Source organism: Barbus barbus (genome assembly GCF_936440315.1).
Source record: "Barbus barbus genome assembly, chromosome: 39".
Lineage (NCBI taxonomy): Eukaryota > Metazoa > Chordata > Actinopteri > Cypriniformes > Cyprinidae > Barbus > Barbus barbus.
The window spans coordinates 21,003,519-21,016,006 of record NC_136717.1 but is presented as its reverse complement, the minus strand read 5'-3'; positions in this window follow the sequence as shown (position 1 = coordinate 21,016,006).

Below are 12,488 nucleotides of genomic sequence, written 5' to 3'. Positions count from 1 at the left end.
TCAATTTTTTTGTCAATATTTAACATTTCCATTTTCTTTACATCTTTTGAAATTGTGATACCTAAATATTTCACCTCCTTCTTAATTGAAACATTATATAAAGAAGTCAATGGAAGCTCGTGAATAGCCATAAGTTCACACTTCGATGTATTTAGCTGTAATCCTGATGCTTTGGCAAAACACTCTACATAATGAAATGCTAATGGGATTTGCGTATGATCTTTTAAAAAAAGGGTTGTATCATCAGCCAGCTGACTAATAATAAATTGATGATCCATGAAATTAATTCCAGCAATAATTCCATTTTTAACTAGAATGGCTAGCATTTCCGCAACCATAATAAATAACAAAGGTGAACTTCCACAGCCTTGTCTTATGCCTCTGTTCACCTGAAATCTTGGACAAGTTCCCTTGGGAAGAGCCACCGAACTATTAATGTCATTGTAAAGCATTTTGATGATATTAATAAATTTTGGCCCAAAACCAAAATGACTAAGTGTCAGAAAAAGAAACGAATGTTCTACCCTATCAAACGCTTTTAAAAAATCTAAAAATAAAATAAAACCATCATTTTCAATTAAATTACTGTATTCTAAAATATCAAGCACCAAACGAATATTGTTGTGAATTGATCTACCTTTAAGGAACCCAGATTGAGTCTCACTAATTATTTGAGGAAGACCCACCCTTAATCTGGCAGCAATCACTCCAGAAAATATTTTGTAATCAGTGTTAAGAAGCGTGATAGGTCGTAGATTTTCTAAAATTCTTTTGTCTTTTCCAGGTTTTGGAATTAAAATAATAAGACCCTGCTTCATAGTAGGCAATAGATTATTATGTCTAATACAATCTTGTAGTGCTTCAAATAACAGCAGTTTTAATTCTTCCCAAAAGAACTTGTAAAATTCCGAGGTTAGGCCATCTTGCCCAGGGGATTTACCGGTTTTCATTTTTTTTAAGGCTAAATCTAAATCTTGAATGGTCAAATCAGAGTCACAAAGATCTTTAAATGAATTCTGAATGATAGGGATATTATTTTTAACTTTCTTAAAGAAATATTCAGAATCAGCACTAGAGTAAGATGAGGTATATAAATTAGAGTAAAATTGAAACACCTCTCTTGCAATAATATTGTTATCAAAACATTCAATCTGATTTATCAATAAACTATCAACAGCATTTCTTACTTGACGTCTCTTTTCAAGATTACAAAAGTATGAACTATTTTTCTCTCCCTCCTCCATCCATTTTGCTCTTGATCTCACGTATGCCCCCTTTGCCTTCCTTACATAAAGTTCATCCAGTGAAGAATGTAAATTAATAAGCTTTTTCTTATCTTCATCTGATAGAGTAGATTTGCAGCAGCATGTATTAATCTTATTTATTAACTGAATTTCTTTCACTAATCTCTTTTTCTTAAGATTTTTCCCGTATGTTATTGAAAATTCTCTAAGTTTATATTTTAAATACTCCCATTTACTACCCCCTGGCATACATTTCTTACTGATATCAGTTATAATCTTCTTTATATATGTGCAATAGTCATCTTGAGTTAGAAGGTCAGCATTAAATTTCCAGTACCCTTTGGAATAATTAGAGTCACCTTTTTGTTTTAAAGTTAATTCAATCATACAGTGATCACTTAACGGAGCACTAGAGATAGAGCAATTATATACATGCTTATAGATAGCCTCAGTGCCAAGCCAGTAATCAATTCTTGATCTCACATTTGCATTGGGTTTAAACCAAGTAAATCGTCTAATGCATGGATTCTGAGTTCTCCAGATATCAATCAGAAGATTTGAAGAGCAAAAATTTTGAACAATGTTATTCACTTGGGAAAATTTAAATTTGGAAGGATCTCTATCTAGCCACTCATCTGGAGTCAAGTTAAAATCTCCTCCAATTAGAATAAACTCTGTGGGGTAAATAATCTTCAACTCATTTATAATGTCAGTAATTGAAGAGAGAAAATCACTATTCTGATTACGATTATTATATCCGTACACGTTTATCACAATAAAAAAAGACTTGTCTAAACTGAGAACGATTGCCAGCCAATGTCCCTCAACATCGGCTTTGTGAAAAATTATCTTACCGGGACAATTGTGCAAACAAATAGCAACACCCGCAGATCTATTTGTGCCGTGACTAAAAAATATATCATCACCCCATTGATTACGCCAGAAAGGAGTATCCGAAGCTTCCGAGTGAGTTTCTTGAAGAAGAATTAAGTTTGACTTTTGACTTTTACAAAAAAGAAAAATACCTTTCCTTTTAACTGAATCTTTCAGTCCCCTACAGTTTAAAGACAAAAATGAAACATTAGATAGTAACGAGAACATAGAACCGGTCGTTAATATTAAACTCTGCAAACGCTAGAAGAAAGTTTCAACGAAATAATACAGAGAGTCCCTAATCACTTATCGTCCCTCTCACTTATCAAGTGAAAATCATTGTCCAAATACCCATTAATTTTCTGAAATACGTTTTCCATTTATGAAACCGAAAGGTCCACGAAATCCAGCTGTCTTTCCTTCTTTCCTGGCCTGCTCAATCTTCGGCCACAGCGCATGTCTTGCTAGTCTGTCTTCTCTTGTCAGGTCCTCCGCGAATCTGATTCCCGCATCCCTGCACACCACCGAGTCTTTCGTTCTTTTCCAGATCTCATCTCTCACTCCTCTACGCGCAAAGAGAACGATCACTTCCCTGGGTCTGTTGGCTTCTTTTTTTCCAACCCTGTGCACAACATCCACAGCATCACACATGTTAGAGGATAATTCTGGGGTAATTTTAACAAGAAGTTGGATCACATCTTCCCGAATGTTCTCGACGGATTTTTCCTTCATTCCTCTGATGCGAAGGCACCATCTCCTCTTATATCTCTCTTGGTCTAGAACTCGATTTCTCAGATTGTCGTTCTCTTTGGTGAGCGTCTCCACTTGCTTTTCTAACATGCTCACCTTATCTTTACATTCTTTTACCTCTTCCGCATTAATTTGTACCGCTTTTGCCACACTTGCAATCATCGCGCTGTGCTGCTTCAGCTGCCTGCTAATATCTTCATGCTGCTCTTCCACTTTGACACCGAGTGCTTTAATTGCATCAAGGATCGCAACATTAGACACACTGTCAATCAGATCAGTTCCAGATGATTTTTTAGCTTTTTTCCCACTTTGAGATTTCAACGGAGTGGATGGGTTGGAATCAATTCCCCGATCTCTTTTACCTGAGACTTCATCAGTGTCCATTGCATAGCAGTGTTCCTCCATCTTCAAATTAGAATCGATTACAAACGGAAAACTTTTAACAAACTAGAAAATAACAATGCTGGGTATACTGGACTAACACTTGAAGTTAACGTGTGGAGTGCAAACTCATCACTTTTAAATAAACACAGGACTCATTTACGGAACTGATAACATATTGACCACTCAGTCCGCCATCTTGCCTCCTCCCCTCCATATCCCAAAATGCTTGTGCGTGACAGCGCTCTAAATCGTCGGACTTTTGATTATACGGGCGCTCAGATGCCCTATATAAAAAAAAAGACACGCATTTCCACACTTTTTGTGAAGTATACGCACCTTCCGTGTTGTGATGATACAAACCCCTTTTTGGGATCTCTGTTAGCGATGCGTAGCCCGATTAATTTCTGCGAAACGATTCTTTCCCACAGTTCGGTTCAGTGATTTGGTTCAAAGATCCGATTCATTGTCTCATTAAGTCGTCTCGCTGTGATGAAAATGCGTGTGAAAGGGCGGATAACATACAGGTCCTTTTCAAAAAATTAGCATATTGTGATAAAGTTCATTATTTTCTGTAATGTACTGATAAACATTAGACTTTCATATATTTTAGATTCATTACAACACAACTGAAGTAGTTCAAGCCTTTTATTGTTTTAATATTGATCATTTTGGCATACAGCTCATGAAAACCCAAAATTCCTATCTCAAAAAATTAGCATATTTCATCCGACCAATAAAAGAAAAGTGTTTTTAATACAAAAAAAAAAAGTCAACCTTCAAATAATTATGTTCAGTTATGCACTCAATACTTGGTCGGGAATCCTTTTGCAGAAATGACTGCTTCAATGCGGCGTGGCATGGAGGCAATCAGCCTGTGGCACTGCTGAGGTGTTATGGAGGCCCAGGATGCTTCGATAGCGGCCTTAAGCTCATCCAGAGTGTTGGGTCTTGCGTCTCTCAACTTTCTCTTCACAATATCCCACAGATTCTCTATGGGGTTCAGGTCAGGAGAGTTGGCAGGCCAATTGAGCACAGTAATACCATGGTCAGTAAACCATTTACCAGTGGTTTTGGCACTGTGAGCAGGTGCCAGGTCGTGCTGAAAAATGAAATCTTCATCTCCATAAAGCTTTTCAGCAGATGGAAGCATGAAGTGCTCCAAAATCTCCTGATAGCTAGCTGCATTGACCCTGCCCTTGATAAAACACAGTGGACCAACACCAGCATCACTGACTGTGGGTACTTGACACTGGACTTCAGGCATTTTGGCATTTCCCTCTCCCCAGTCTTCCTCCAGACTCTGGCACCTTGATTTCCGAATGACATGCAAAATTTGCTTTCATCCGAAAAAAGTACTTTGGACCACTGAGCAACAGTCCAGTGCTGCTTCTCTGTAGCCCAGGTCAGGCGCTTCTGCCGCTGTTTCTGGTTCAAAAGTGGCTTGACCTGGGGAATGCGGCACCTGTAGCCCATTTCCTGCACACGCCTGTACACGGTGGCTCTGGATGTTTCTACTCCAGACTCAGTCCATTGCTTCCGCAGGTCCCCCAAGGTCTGGAATCGGTCCTTCTCCACAATCTTCCTCAGGGTCCGGTCACCTCTTTTCGTTGTGCTGCGTTTTCTGCCACACTTTTTCCTTCCCACAGACTTCCCACTGAGGTGCCTTGATACAGCACTCTGGGAACAGCCTATTCGTTCAGAAATTTCTTTCTGTGTCTTACCCTCTTGCTTGAGCGTGTCAATGATGGCCTTCTGGACAGCAGTCAGGTCAGCAGTCTTACCCATGATTGCGGTTTTTAGTAATGAACCAGGCTGGGAGTTTTTAAAAGCCTCAGGAATCTTTTGCAGGTGTTTAGAGTTAATTAGTTGATTCAGATGATTAGGTTAATAGCTCGTTTAGAGAACCTTTTCATGATATGCTAATTTTTTGAGATAGGAATTTTGGGTTTTCATGAGCTGTATGCCAAAATTAGTGGTGGAAATTTTTATTCTTTCCAGAGACTCGTTCATTTTTCGTTCGTTCACCAAAATGATTCGTTCAGATTCGTTCACTAACTCCTTCAGTGACCATTTTTCCATATTACACAAATACGTCAGCATGTGCGGCAAAATGTGTTGTTCAACTAACGTATTTACTTGTTACAAAATAAAAACCGATTTGGCTTCATTAAAAAGTGTGCCCTTCTCATTAAATGAATAAAATAAGTGATCAAAGTCATTACTCTTTTTATCTTTTAAATTACACTCTTTTCGGATGACCAATGCACAAGTGTTTTTTTATTTGTTTGCATACTAGGCTAGTTAACATTTAATTGTTTAGGCAGAGATTTACACGTTCAAATCTGAGATTATGTTAAACGAGGAGTTATTCTGTATGTAAAATATGAATATAAACAAGCGTGCACAGTACGGATACCTGTGCTTTGCATCCGCTTTCTGCTGATTGATGAACTAGATTGACAGAATGGCCGACCTACCCGGTCAACGAACTGGGTATAGCTACCAGTTCGTTCAATTCGTTCACGAACGGGAGATGTCTCTCTCGTTCAGACTCAAAACAGAGCCATCTCGGTCAATGATGCTATTATATTCGTTCGTTCGATCCAACCAATTACATGCCCCTTCTAAACCCGAGCTGAAATGCTATTTGCTGACGTGAGTCACGTGACGCAAATGAGATGGGATGACGTGACGCAAATAATCAATACTGCCATATTTTTTTTTAAAGTTTCACAGTTTTTAAACAAACAAAAGTGCATGACATGACTAACATAATGAAATATTTTTTTATTTAAAAGTATGTAACTGTTCAAACATAAAACAACAATAATATAAATAAATAAAACAAAATGATAAATAAAAAAAAATAATAAAGAAATAAAACAATAATATAAAAAAATAAAACAAAGAACCAGTTGTTCGAACGACGAACGTAATAATGAGACGAGATGTATGTATGTAACAGTTCATTTGACTCTTTCAAACTCAAAGCAACTCAATGAAGGGCGTATTCGTTCACTAGATTCAACAAATCACATGCTCCGTCCTCGTATCATACTCGAAGGCTATTGGCTCGAGGTTTAGTCATTCTTTGACAGATGAAACGGTCCAGAGCTACGCATGCGCGCAATAGCGGCGCGCTGCGGTGGAGGGAGGAATTGCAGTGAACGAGAAATATGAGTCAATGGATTACGTGAACGAGAATGATTCGTTCACCTTAAAGATTCGTTCAAAAAGAACGATTCGTTCACGAACGTAACATCACTAGCCAAAATCATCAATATTAAAACAATAAAAGGCTTGAACTACTTCAGTTGTGTTGTAATGAATCTAAAATATATGAAAGTCTAATGTTTATCAGTACATTACAGAAAATAATGAACTTTATCACAATATGCTAATTTTTTGAAAAGGACCTGTATTAACGTGATGTTTTGGTACGTGTCTTACACAACTGCGCGTTACTTAATGTTTTTATTAAGTTTTAATATAAAATGTAATAGTCTGTTAACAATTTTGATGCTTTTATTATGAAATCGTACAAAGAACCACTAAAGTACGCACTGTTTGTTAACACAGAATTAATAATCAAAATAATAACCTACTATGAGCTTTATTTACAGCATGCCGAATGTAATACAGTTAAACAGAAACATTAAAACATTTCAAACTTGTTAAACAACAGCTTCAATACATTCCTCTTATGAAAACGGTTAAAATCGAATGCTGTCAAACAGAACGTTGTCTGCAAGTTCCCGACGTGTTAATTACCAACAAGTTCTCAAAGAGAAACATACTTATACCGAGCTTGAAAATATGTTCAAAACACATAAATATCCATCACGCATATAGTTTGTGCGTCGATTTAACACATTCTGTACATTCAATCAAAAACTCGACCGACAGACAGACAAAACCTCAACGATAGCTGAGATGGATCGGGAGGGAGGACAAAATTATTATTCTTCGTCACAATAACATACCGGGTCCGAGAAATTTGATACCCTTACTACAGATTTTCGCGACATTCTTTATTCTAGTTGTTATTTTCCTCTTATTCAATCATAAACCTGCAAGAGTTAAATTAATTGATAACATTTGAATTAATTCTCTAAGTGAAAAAATGAAATCCTGTGTTTTACGTTCAGATTTGTCTGATCGTTTTGCGATATTGCATTATTCTGTAATTCGGGTTAACAGGGTTAAATTCTCAAAAGAAATACAACAACGATTAAATGACAGTCCTTCAACATGACACTGCTTACACAGATTTTCTCCCGATGTCCCTATACGCCCTTTTCACACAGGACGCGGCATGCGCTGCGCTGCGCTGCGCAACCCATTCATTTCAATGGCTTGCGCTGCGCGAGGGCGGTTAGTTGCTGCGCCGACCAAAGCGCACGCGCAGCGGAGCGCACCGCGGTCAAAGTTCAAAATAGTTCAACTTTTGCCGCTGCGCTCTGTGACGTTTCCCCGCGCGGCCAATAGAAACGGAGCATCCAAACAAGCGCCGAACTCAAAATGGATGAAAAGATTCTCTGTGTGTCTGAATTTCCAGAGCGATAAAAGTTTGCGGTCGTATAGGGACATCGGGAGAAAATCTGTGTCATGGAGACACATCTCCATTCAAGTTGGCATGTCAGGTCTGTCTTTTAAGCCTGACCCTAGAAAACAGATGTCTCAATATTTTGTTCTTCTTTTTATGAAAGCGTGCGGTAAACAGTTTTGGTCCTCATCTGCAGTATACCGATGCGTTTTAACACGACATAAATCCCAATAGTTAGTTAGCAAACGCAACTGTTTATTACTGAGATAAGTCACATCAGAGCTGCATTCTAGTTTATATTCAACATTTTTCATCTACCTACATGTTTAACGGCGCTTCTGTTCTAGGTCTCCTCACGCCGTTGTGAGATATAAACCGCAAAGTTTTTTCATAGCGTTAAGCTTTGTGCGCTCTTTCTGCTTGAATTTGTTTACCGCAGTTTCATCATCCTTATCTTATTTCCCCCCGACTAATTGTATTTGTTACCCCTTAAGCTTGCTAGTTTTTTTTTTTTTTTGCTGTTCATATAATTTGATATTTCTGCTATTTTTTTTATTCAATAAAATATTGCGTCTTCATTCGAGACATTTACGTTACATTATTGTATGGATCCCCGACGGCCATGTTTGTAGTCTGAGGCGTATGCTGGGTATTGTAGTTCGCTGACCTGAAAGGCCGCAACGTTTGAATGAGGTATTAGTTACACACGTTCAATTTAACATCTTTGTGAAAACAAAAACAAAAAGAACTGTTAAAACGTATTTAGCCTAAACAAAATATATATATATATATATATATATAAAGAATACGATATACTTATACACGTCAAGTCTGTTTTAGCTGTGTGTGCGTGTGTACATGTTTATGTGGTTTATGAGGACACAAATTTGTATAATGGCGTGGGTATGACAGAGGTATTACAATATGAAGGTGGTTTATGAGGACACTGCCTATGTCCCCGTAATTCAAAAGGCTTAAAAAACATACTAAATGTGTTTTTTGAAAATCTAAAAATGCACAAAGTCTCCGGTGAGGGCTAAGTTTAGGTGTAGGGTTGGTGTAGGGCAATAGCACACACAGTTTGTTCAGTATAAAAACCATTACTCCTATGGAGACTCCCCATAAACCACAAAAACCAACATGTGTGTATGCGTGAGACAGTTTGAATACAAAAATGTTTTAGATAAAGACGGGATTAACTACAAGCATCCTAACTTAGAAACACAACACTATACGGTTTTCCCCCAAAACCGGTTGTTCAACACATTTAAAAAAGTCGTAAGAAAGTTTATTGTGTTTTGAAGAGAAAGTCAGATACGGTATATAAATTAAATATTTTATTATTGATTGATATGATAGAATCACGCTGAATTTATGAGGTTATGTATTAATACTGTTTTGTGTATTCATCGGTTACTGTATACATGTACGAGAGAAATGCATACACACAATTGTTTTATAAAGCTTTTAGTCTGTCATTACAAATATCTTAAAGAGAAAAGCCTTTCACACATTCTGTTTTCATTTGTCTCAGGATTCTGTTACACAAAAACCACATGAGCGTGGACACAAATCCTACGTGAAAGCTAAAAAGATGACTTTTTAAACTATTTTACAGACACTTAACACCTTAACGCTGTATCAGTAAGATATCATCATAAACCATCAGACACGTCAGGTTGTGGTGTGATAAGATGGACTTATCAAATATTTGCATGTTTCTTATATCAGTTATTTGATCAAATCTTAGTCAAATAAACCTACATAGACCAGTTGTTTTTATTTTAATAGAACATTATACTGTGAACAAATGCTACATTTAAACTCTGCGGTTAATAATATCATTTTTAAAGTGAGAAAGAAAGTCTAATCTGTTGTAAAGATTCTGAGAAGCATTTGTGGGACCTTATACTTTTGTTGCAGACAACCTTAAGTAATTTTCAGTCTAATATAGGTTCATAAAGAAAAATCTCTGTAAGAGTCTTGCGTTACTCAGAGGATCATTTGACTGCTTCTAATCCTTGCTCTAGTCTAAAGGATCATGATTTTAGGTTTGAAAGATCTAAAAACTTATTTGTTAAAACAAAAGTTATATCATTGTTTAATCATGCTGCTTTTCATCATCTTGTAGAGATGAAAACATAAATAGTACACATCATAATAGTCTAAATGTTTAACTGTATAGGGTTTGTTTTAGTGTGTGTGTGTGTGTGTTTTTGTTTTTATGTGAGTGTTTGTGTTTTATTATACTATTTTTAACAGTAATATTGAACTTTGCATATGTTTTACATGCTAAAGTTTAATTTAAAGACAATAGACATCATGACTTACTTTAGGGACACACAAAGTGTTTAAAACTTTTTAAACATGTTAAAACTGTGTAATTATTTACGGAGAAGTTTTAAGTGAAATGTATATTTGTTCTTTTACAGTACACATACTATCTACAGTCTAGATTAAAATGAAAACATTTCTTAAATAACAACAAAAAGTAAAAACAACATATACGATTTTGCTCGTATTTAAAATTTAGCATACTCAGATTTGTGTGTGTGTGTGTGTGTTTTCTTTATCTATCTAATTTAGGTCCAATTCCTAAAGAAAAATCTCTGTAAGTGTCTTGCGTTAATCAGAGGATCATTTGACTGCTTCTAATCCTTGCTCTAGTCTAAAGGATCATGATTTTAGGTTTGAAAGATCTAAAAACTTATTTGTTAAAACAAAAGTTATATCATTGTTTAATAATGCTGCTTTTCATCACCTTGTAAAGAAACCCAGCGTGATTCTAAACGTTCTTTAAAAAAGGTTTGTATGAGACATCATAAAAGTTTAAATATTTAACTGTATGGTTGTTTATGTGGATGTTTACGTGTAGATGTGTTGAGTGTTTGTGTGTGTGTGTGTTTGTGTGTTTGTGTTGACGGTTGAAAAATATATGAGTGAAAAAAAGAAATAAAACTAGGTAAAATGAAGTAAATTAAAGAATGTTTTCCTACAGCATAGACCGTCTTATTAAAACCGTCATCTTTGGGGACCTGTATTTATTTAAGTTTGTGGTTATCGCCTTCTTCTTTGACTATCTCATCACATCCTGAACGTTAGTTAAACCCCGCCATTCGAATAGATTATAAATACTCAATTCTCAACTATACCTAACTTCACCAGATATGTGTCATGAAAAGGTTCAATAGGGCCACACTTCCTTTGACCGGTCAGCGAACTTTTGCCTAAACCTTCGACAGAGGTGCACAGACACACGCGCAGGTGCACATCGTATAGATGCCATAGAGATGCTTTGATCGCTGAACATGTTAGAAAGACGATCTGTTTTAATCAATGAACCACGTTCTAACAAAGTTTACGATGCCAGATCCCCTCAAAAACTCATTAGATTGCAAATGAGTTGAATCCGCAGAAACTTTAGATGTTTTACGACGAGTCTGTTGATCAGATAAGACCGTTTCAGTGATCATGCAGCCAGACGCGCAGCACGCTTTCTCATTTCACACCACTGCGTGAGACGAAACATTTAGTACATTTCGTAAGATGTTGTAGAAAGTTTAGTCGTCTAATTATGACTGAAATCCAAAGACCGCCGCCAAAACATTCGCTTTCATACCAGTTTACGTGCGCATAAGTACGTTTTAACCGACACAGCACACTAGAAGTTTTAAGATTGACAAAATCAAAGAGTAAATAAAAGGTATTAAGTGTGAATAACTAAAATAAAATAAACAACTTTTTTATTTTCCTGCGGGCGTTTGTTTAGAAGAAAACTTGTGTAACCTAATTTTAAAGTGAAAAGCTTTAGGATGAATGCTGAACGGTTTCCTTCATTAAGAAAACGCTAAAAGATTTATTAAAACAACTTTCGTACTAATGTTAAAACATTATATCCTCTCTTATTTCACCACTTTTCATCCTGATATTTGCTCTTACAACCGATAGGTTAGCCTATAGCACAGAGTCACGGATTCTGCGCATCTTCAAACCTTCTCTCGTTTCATTGCGGTGAGTGAGCCGCGATATTTTGTTGTATGTCTGTTTCAACTGATATCAAGTCTTACAGCAAGAAAATCAAAGGAGAAGTCCAGTCTTGATTTTATGATCCAAAGACCGCCGCCAAAACATTTGCTTTCATTCCAGTTTACGTGCGCATATGCAAGTTTTAACCGACACAGCACACTAGAAGTTTTAAGATTGACAATATCAAAGAGTAAATAAAAGGTGTTAAGTGTGAATAACTAAAGTAAAATAAAACAAACAAACAACATTTTTTCCCTGTGGGGCGTTTGTTTAGAAGAAAACTTGTGTAACCTTTTAAAGTGAAAAGCTTCAAAATGAATAGTGAACGGTTTCATTAATTGAGAAACGCTAAAGGTTTATTAAAAATAACTTTGTTCTAATGTTAAAACATTACTTTAATTCTTTTAACAATTAAACCTTTGTGTCGGTCTCTCCTTACAGCGTTAGGGGGGGTGTTGATGTAGGTGTGGCCTGACAGCGGCCGTGAGCTCATTCTGAGTTTGACACAGAAGGGAGAGGTTGTCTAAACGGACACTGCCTAAATAGTCTGCTCTTTTAATTTTCTAAGTTGGGACAAAAGCTAGCTTTTCAATTGTAATGTCAGAAGATTTTTACAGGTATCTTATACTGTTGTTTAACGGTCTGATATTTTTATTTCACACCAC